Below are 7,396 nucleotides of genomic sequence, written 5' to 3' on the forward strand. Positions count from 1 at the left end.
ACTCTGTACACATGGAGTGCCCAAGAATCAGAATCAACTCCATGGCAGCTAACAACCATGAGGACAACACCACGCTGAGTGAACCTATCAGGAAGAGGCATCCGGCCCTAAATACGGTGCATATGACATCTTGGTTGTTGTTGTTGTTGAGTGCCATCGAGTCAATAACGACCCTGTGTACGGTTTCTGAGGCTGTAAATTTTTGCAGGAGCAAAAAGCCTCTGATGGGCTTTTCCCCACAGAGGATCTGATGGGCACGAACCACAGACCTTGTGGTTCTCAGTCCAGTGTTAATCCCACGGAGTCGCTGTGCTCCCCTTTTTAGTGACTTTCAAGCATTACTCTCCAAGGGGAAGCTACATACAGTCTTGCCTCTTTTCCCCTCTGCACTGTGGTGGTTCTTATTGTAGATACCATTGAACTCATGGTAACTTCACAGAATGGTCCTGAGCCTGCACCAACCCCGAATCATTTTCAGGGATGTGGAGATGCATAAGATAAGATACTCCATTGGCTGATTTTTTAGAAGTTGCCAGGTCTTTTTTCCTAGCCCATTTAGTCTGGAAGCTCTATTAAAACTTGTTTAGCGTTATTAAAAATAATAAAACCCATTGCTGAGGAGCCGGTTCAAACACCTAGAGAGTGGTCCCATAGGGCATAGTACAGTAGCCCCATGGACTCAAGGTGTGACGCTGTAGGATCAGCACTGGACTACGAACCACAAAGTCAGCAGTCCAAACACACCAGCTGCTCCTTGGAAGCCCTTCACTGAGTCAGCAGCGACTTGAAGGCACTTAATAACAGGAGTAGCCCCATAGGGTTTCCAAGGTTGTAACTGTTTACAGAAGCAGACTGCCATACCTTTCTCCCATGGAAAGGCTGGTGGGTTTGAACTCATTTGTCTGTTAGCAGCCCAACCCCTAACCCACCTAGCCAGCAGGCCTCCTTATTTTGTATCATAGCAGCAGACAAGTTTCCCTGGGCAGAAGGCAGCACATAAGATATATTGGCTGGGGAATGAACCCAAATCTTTATCGTATCCCTGAACCAATGGCATGGGACTAATGGCTATTTAGCCTCCATTAGGCCAGTGCCCAGAGAGCCAGGTTCCTGACAAACCAAGAAGGGTTCTCCTCTTCCACGTTTTCAGAGGACAGAGCTAGGTGATCAGATACCGAGAAGCACCTTCTCCAAAAAAACAAAACAAAAGAAACTCACCACTGAAGGATGTTTGAGAAAGCCTGTCATGTTCACCTTTATTGAACAGTTATTCTTTATTCAGACTTTGTAAGAGTATAACAGAGTTTTTCATACTTTTATTAGGACTCCTGATGTGGTGCTGTAGAATCGCTACTGGACTGTGAACCGCAAGGTCAGCAGTTCAAACTCACTAGCTGCTCCTTGGAAACCCTATACAGGGTCTCTATGACTCAGAAGCACCGGGGGCGCTTAACAATAAATTTCTCAGGTGCCAACCACACGGTGTGGTGCTATGGGTTAATGTGCCAGACTGCAAAGCCGTTTGAACTGCAAGGTCGGTGGTTCAAGCTCATCAGTTGCTCGGCGGAAACCCTATATAGGGTCGCTATGAGTGGCAACTGACTCGATGGCACTTTTCTCAGGTGCCAACCACAAAGTAGGAAGTTCAAAACCATCAGTCGCTCCACGGGAGAAAAAAAAAAATGAGACTTTCTGCTCTTGCAAAAATTGACAACATCAAAAACCCTATACAGGGTCGCTATGAGTAAGAACTGACTCAAGGGCACCTAACAATTACACTTTCCTCAGTGGAATCTCAAAAATCCATCTTCACTATCAAAACACCTGGTTATTATACACCAGCCCAATTAACAATCATAATAAGCAAATAAAAGATCCCTCACTTTTCACTGCGCCTCCCCCGCCCCCACCCTCGCCCCTCGGTCCCTAAATCCAGAAAGTCTGTGTGAATCTGGCTTGAAATGATGATTTAAAGATGATGTGTTTCTAGAAGCTGTGTGGGTTACGGTCTGTTTTGCTGTTTGGGGCTTTTGTGGGAAGTTTTTAAGCGTGTAGACTTAATTATTTCACGTTTCCCATAAACACCATCGTTTCTCTGTTCGTTGCCAATAAGTGGTTTTTTCGCCGCGCTTATGAGGTTGAATAGTCGCCTCTGAGCCACTTTTTCCTTCAGTAATTCGTCTTTCTCCGCCCCTCTGCAGTCAGCGGCGTGAAGTAATCTTACAGAAGTGGCTGGAAACTCGTTTGAAGGCGCCTCCCACCAGACTCCCGCCCTCAGTTGGCACCCAGATGCGGTGCTCTGGGCGGCCAGTAGAGGGCACACGTACTTTACTTTCGCAAACCCAAGAGGGGGCAGCCATGGGTGGGGCGGTGAGAGAGGCGGGAGGAAAACCAAACTTAGGGATTGGTCGCTTCCCGCGTTTTCAGCAAAAGGCCTGTGATTCTTATAGCTGAATAAGGCCAGATGTCTGATTTGGGAGAAGTTATAGTGTAATGGTTACAAATCGGGCTGCTAATCTCAAGGTTAGCAGTTCGAAACCACGAGCTGTTCTGCGGCAGAAAGACACATCTTTCTGCTCCCGTAAAGATTTACAGCCTCGGAAACCCTGTGCAGGGTCACTATGAATCAGAACTTACTCCATGGCACATAACCACAACTACTACTCATTTAGCCACTGAGAGCTGAGCTGCAGACTCAATTGGTAACAACTTATCCATAACTTAAACACTCATAAGCTTTACAGCCCTCCGCCCTCTTTTGCTTTTTGGTGGGGGTGGGGTGAGTTGAAAAAGTTTACTTAAAACGCCTTTGAGTAAGGGACCAGGATTGGGAAGATTGATTGTCTTTGTTTTTGATAATAGAGTTAAGTGCCGTTAAGTCGGTTCCGACCCATAGCGGCCTTGTATAGGGTTTCCAAGGAGCAGCTGGTGAGCTTGAACCACCGACCTTAAAGTTCAAATGCCTTTGCAGTTGGTCATATTAACCCACAGCACAGCGTCACACTAGGACTCTCTCTCTCTCTCTCTCTCTCTCTCTCTCTCTCTCTCTCTCTCTCTCTATATATATATATATACACACACATATATATATATATATATATATATATATATATATATATATTTTTTTTTTTTTTTTAAATATAGAATCATTCAGGGGTCCAACAAATCGTGTGTCGAACTGGCCAAAAGACAGAGTGTACATGGAGCGGATTATATACAAAACACGTTCACTACATTGTCATTGTTGCTAGGTGCCGTACTGCGCCATCTGCACAACTCTGAAACCACTGTTGCTACCATTGCATCAACCCAGCACATTGAGGGGCTTTGTCTTTTTCAGTGACCCGCCACTTCTAAGGTACATTTTGGCTGTATGTCTTCCAATTCAGATTTATTTGTTCTTCTGGCAATCCGTGATACTTTTCAATAGTCTTCACCAACACCATAATTCAAATGCTTCAGATTGTTCCTAAGGTCTTCCTTATTCATTGTCCAACTTTCATATGCAGATGAGGCCATTGAAAATATCTTGGCTTGAGTCAGGTACACATTTTAGCTCTTTAACACTGTGGAGAGTTCTTTTGCCTAATGCAGTAAGTGGTTTTAATTTCTTGACTGCTGCTTCCATGTGTGTTGATTGTGAATCCAAGCAAAATAAAATCCTTGACAACTTCATTCTTTTCTCCAATAATCATGTTATTTACTGCTCCTCTTGTGAGGCTTTTCATTTTCTTTACATTGAGATTCAGTCCAATATATTTCAAGTCTGAAGGTTGTTAATAACCCTTCTTACAATCATGATACCAGGTAATCCATATAATCCAGTTTCTCAGATTATTTCCTTAACAGAGACTGAATGTTATTGTTGTTGGTAAATGCCCTGGAGTCATCCACCCTGTATAGCGTTTCCAAGGAGAGGCTGGTGAGTTTGAACCACGTACCTTGCGGTTCAAACCGATTTGCTGTCCTGTGTTTATCCTACAGCGCTACACCAGGACTCCACAGATTGGGTAAGTATGATGAAAAGATACAGCCCTAATCGTACCTTTCCTGATTTTAAACCATTCAGTACTCCCTTGTATTTCAACTACGACTGGTTCTTGATCTGTGTACAGGTTGCTCGTGGGCACAATTAAGTGTTCTGGAATTCCCATTCTTCACAATGGTACCCATAGTTTGTAATGATCCATACAGGCGAATGCCTTTGCACTTTCACTATAACATTCAGAAAGAAAGAAAAAATGAGTCAGTGAAGTAGGAAATTTATGCTTGAAATACTGCCTGTTTTAAATTAGCTAGACACACACACACCCGCCAAAAAGAAAGAAAGAAAGACGTACGAAAGTAATACTCCGCTCCTCTCCTTTGATGAGGATCGATGCATTTTTGTGTATTATCACTATCCCAATAACAAAAGGGGAAAGAGATCCAAAAAGGAAATGAACATCCGGTTTGTCCGGGGAGGAAAGAGTTAACGGTTTTCGTTCCCCGTTCGCTAGGCTGCCATATCTGCCCGATCGGCAACCTAGCCACCTCCCAATTTCCGGGGAGTCTAGTGCAATCCTGTTCCCCCCCCTCCCATCTCAAAAACACCCTCTCATCTCAAAACCTCCCCTCCCCCCATCCGCTCCTGTCTAGCGCTTTTGATTTCCCAAAGGGAATCCTACCCTGGTGCAAACTGGCGCCACAGAACGCCAAGAAGATTTTTCTCTTCCTGAAACCTGGCTGCGGAATGGAGAACTCTGCGTGGGAGGCGCAAGGGTGGAATAGGGGTGCAGACTGGCAAACAGTAGAGCGGATCCACAAACGCTCTCCTCTCCTAAATCCAGGTCGAAAACACACCTGGATATTTCAGGGATTGGCGCGTCCTGGGGAAGCAGCCTCCTCCCTCGCGGATCCTAATACAAGCCGGTGGGGCAGAGGTAGGGTGGTCTGCAGCTTTGGCAGCAAATTGAAGGATTCTTTCTAGGTGAAAGGTGCCTCGTCGAGATAGTTGTACGCACATAATGCATGATGTATCATATCCCAGCAAATTTATAGGTCTGTAGTTGTAATGCACTCTCCAAATATACGTGGCCATACATTGCCGCGTTATTTTCACAATACCAGTCATTTTCCTCCCCACCTACACATACACACTAAGTAGAGCGCATTTAAACACCCCTTCTTGCCTTCTTTCTTTACTGGACTTAATTTCAAAATGCGCCCTTCCCGGCCTTAGGGAGGCGCCCGCCAGCGCTCCAGCGACGTGCGTGGCGCTGCCGTGGGTACGCCGTGTATTCGGTGTTCCTAGTCTCAGCTGTTCCGCCCGCGATTATTTAAGCACGTAGGACAAGTATGCGGTTTGTCAGACAAAGTGCTGCGCCAGAGGGACAGCACAGAAAGGGAAGGACTGGAGAGGGAGCAAAAGAAAATGGTAGGCGCGCGCAATTGATTCATACAGCGAACCTACTGTTTACGTCCTAGAGCGGGCACACTGGAGTGAAGCTAGAGAGTCTCCTCCCCTAACCCTTCAGAAAGTGAAGGAGGAGGCAAAAAGAGCCTCCCCGCGAATCTCCGCCTCCCGGCTCTTTATAAGGCGAGGGTCGCCGCGGCCGAGGACCCCTAAGCTGCGCTTCTCGCGGCCACCACTGTAACCGCACCCCGGCCTGCTCCTGCCTCCCCCTCCTGGCCCCGAGAAAGGGCAGGGCTTTTCTGAGGCTTGGCGGGAAAAGAGAGCGGAGGGAGGGATCTCTACAGCAGTATAAAAGCGGTGTTTCTGGCTTTATCTGACTGTCGCTGTAGTAATTCCAGCGAGAGGCAGAGGGAGCGAGCGGGCGGGCAGCGAGGGTGCAAGAATCTAGCCACCAGAACCAGCAGAGCCACGCTCCGGCCGCCCGGGGCTGGGAGATCCAGAGTGAAAGGGGGTTTTGCCTTCTCGCCCGCCGCCCCCCACCCGCGGTCCGCACCCCTGTCGCAGCAGCGAAACTTTGCTCCTTGCTGTGGGCTGGTACTTTGCACTGGAATTTACAATACCCGGGCAAGGACGCGGACACCCGGCACGGGGAGGCGAGCCCGCCCGTTTTGGAAGACACTTTCTCCCGCTGCTGCCTACTACCCACTGTCTCTGAAAGGCGCTCCACGCCGCTGTTAGGACGCTGGATTTCCTTCGGAGGGTGGAAAACCCGGTAAGCACCGGAATCGATTTGCCTTTGGATTTATTTCTGCTGCCGCTTTCATGCCGCGATGAGTCGAATGCATGAATTGAGGTGTCTTTTCTGTCATCCCTGCGCGGTGACACTTCTCAAGAGTAGTTGTAGGTGATCGGGGTGGGGTGGGGGGCAAACCCGAACGGGAGAGAGCGGCTTGTCATGGTGGAAGGGGGACACCGGGGAAACCGGGGTGAGTGTTGGAAACTCGCCTTAAACTAGCCTTGAGGTTTTGTTGCCTGTGTGTTCACGCTGGCCCCAACCAGACAAGCATTCATTGCTTTGGGGTTTTTTGTTTTGTTTATTTCGAAGGGGGGGGGATGCTTATGATTCGCGGTAGGCAGAATGCTCTTTGCATCTCGAGTCATTTGGAGTACAGCTTACTTACACACTGGGTGTGTGAGCTAAAGAGTAGCGCAGCCGCTAAGGTCTCCAGTCTCCTAGGAGGGTATTTAAATTCGGCTCAGCATTTCTGACAGCCGACGACCTACACTGCGGCGCGTCCCGCCCGCCGGTCCCCGCGGCGCTTCCAACTAGTCCCTGATCCTTTTAAGAAGTTGGCATTTGACCTTAAAAAAATAATCATCATCAAAATAAATACCTTGTTAATAAAGAGGTGTTAGGAGACTCCACGGCACATAAAAACAAGGACTTCATTTTGAGGAAGAAAGGGAGAGACTAGGGCAGGTATGTGTTTGATTCTCCTGGTATGGTTCATTGACTTTGGAAAAACCGAGGCGAGTCCCCACACCCCGCCGTAGCTCCCCCGCCGCCGTCGGTGGGTGTCCCTGCGCCCCTGAGATGCAGAGTGGCAGCGAGGTGTGGGGCTCCGGGCTTTCCCCGAACAGCTGTTACTCTTGGTGGGGCGGGGGAAGCCTCCCTGCTTGGGGCGCAGAGTCACAGCGGGGGCTCTAGCGCAGTGGCGTCGCCTCATTGTGTGGCGAAGGGAGGTGCCCTGGTTATTTAACACCCACCCCAGCCCCTTTTATTTATGTGGGGAGATGTTAAAACCCACTGCTGAGCTCAACTCTCCGACCAGGGAGAGGCGACAAAAAGCTGGAGCGGGAAGGAAGGGGGCGCGCTGGGGGTGGGGCCGGGTGCGGCGCTGGGCCGGGCGGGAGCGGACCAGACGCAGCCGCCTGCGCCGCGGCGCCTCTCGCCTTCTCCTTCAGGTGGCGCAAAACTTTGCGCCTTCGCATTTGTCAGAC

The 7,396-nt window shown here is 48.9% G+C and overlaps 1 protein-coding gene across 2 annotated transcripts in view; it reads left to right on the top strand.

Annotated features, from left to right (window-relative positions):
- Positions 1–6,143: 6,143 nt before the first annotated feature.
- Positions 6,144–7,396, top strand: part of MYC (v-myc avian myelocytomatosis viral oncogene homolog) — a 4,200-nt gene continuing 2,947 nt past the window's right edge. For both annotated transcript variants that reach the window (XM_006830706.1, XM_006830707.1), the window contains exon 1: positions 6,144–6,167. The gene's annotated coding sequence lies outside the window, so the exon portion shown is untranslated. The remainder of the gene's footprint in view (positions 6,168–7,396) is intronic.

This window comes from Chrysochloris asiatica, unplaced genomic scaffold, assembly GCF_000296735.1.
Source record: "Chrysochloris asiatica unplaced genomic scaffold, ChrAsi1.0 scaffold00001, whole genome shotgun sequence".
NCBI classification, from domain to species: domain Eukaryota; kingdom Metazoa; phylum Chordata; class Mammalia; order Afrosoricida; family Chrysochloridae; genus Chrysochloris; species Chrysochloris asiatica.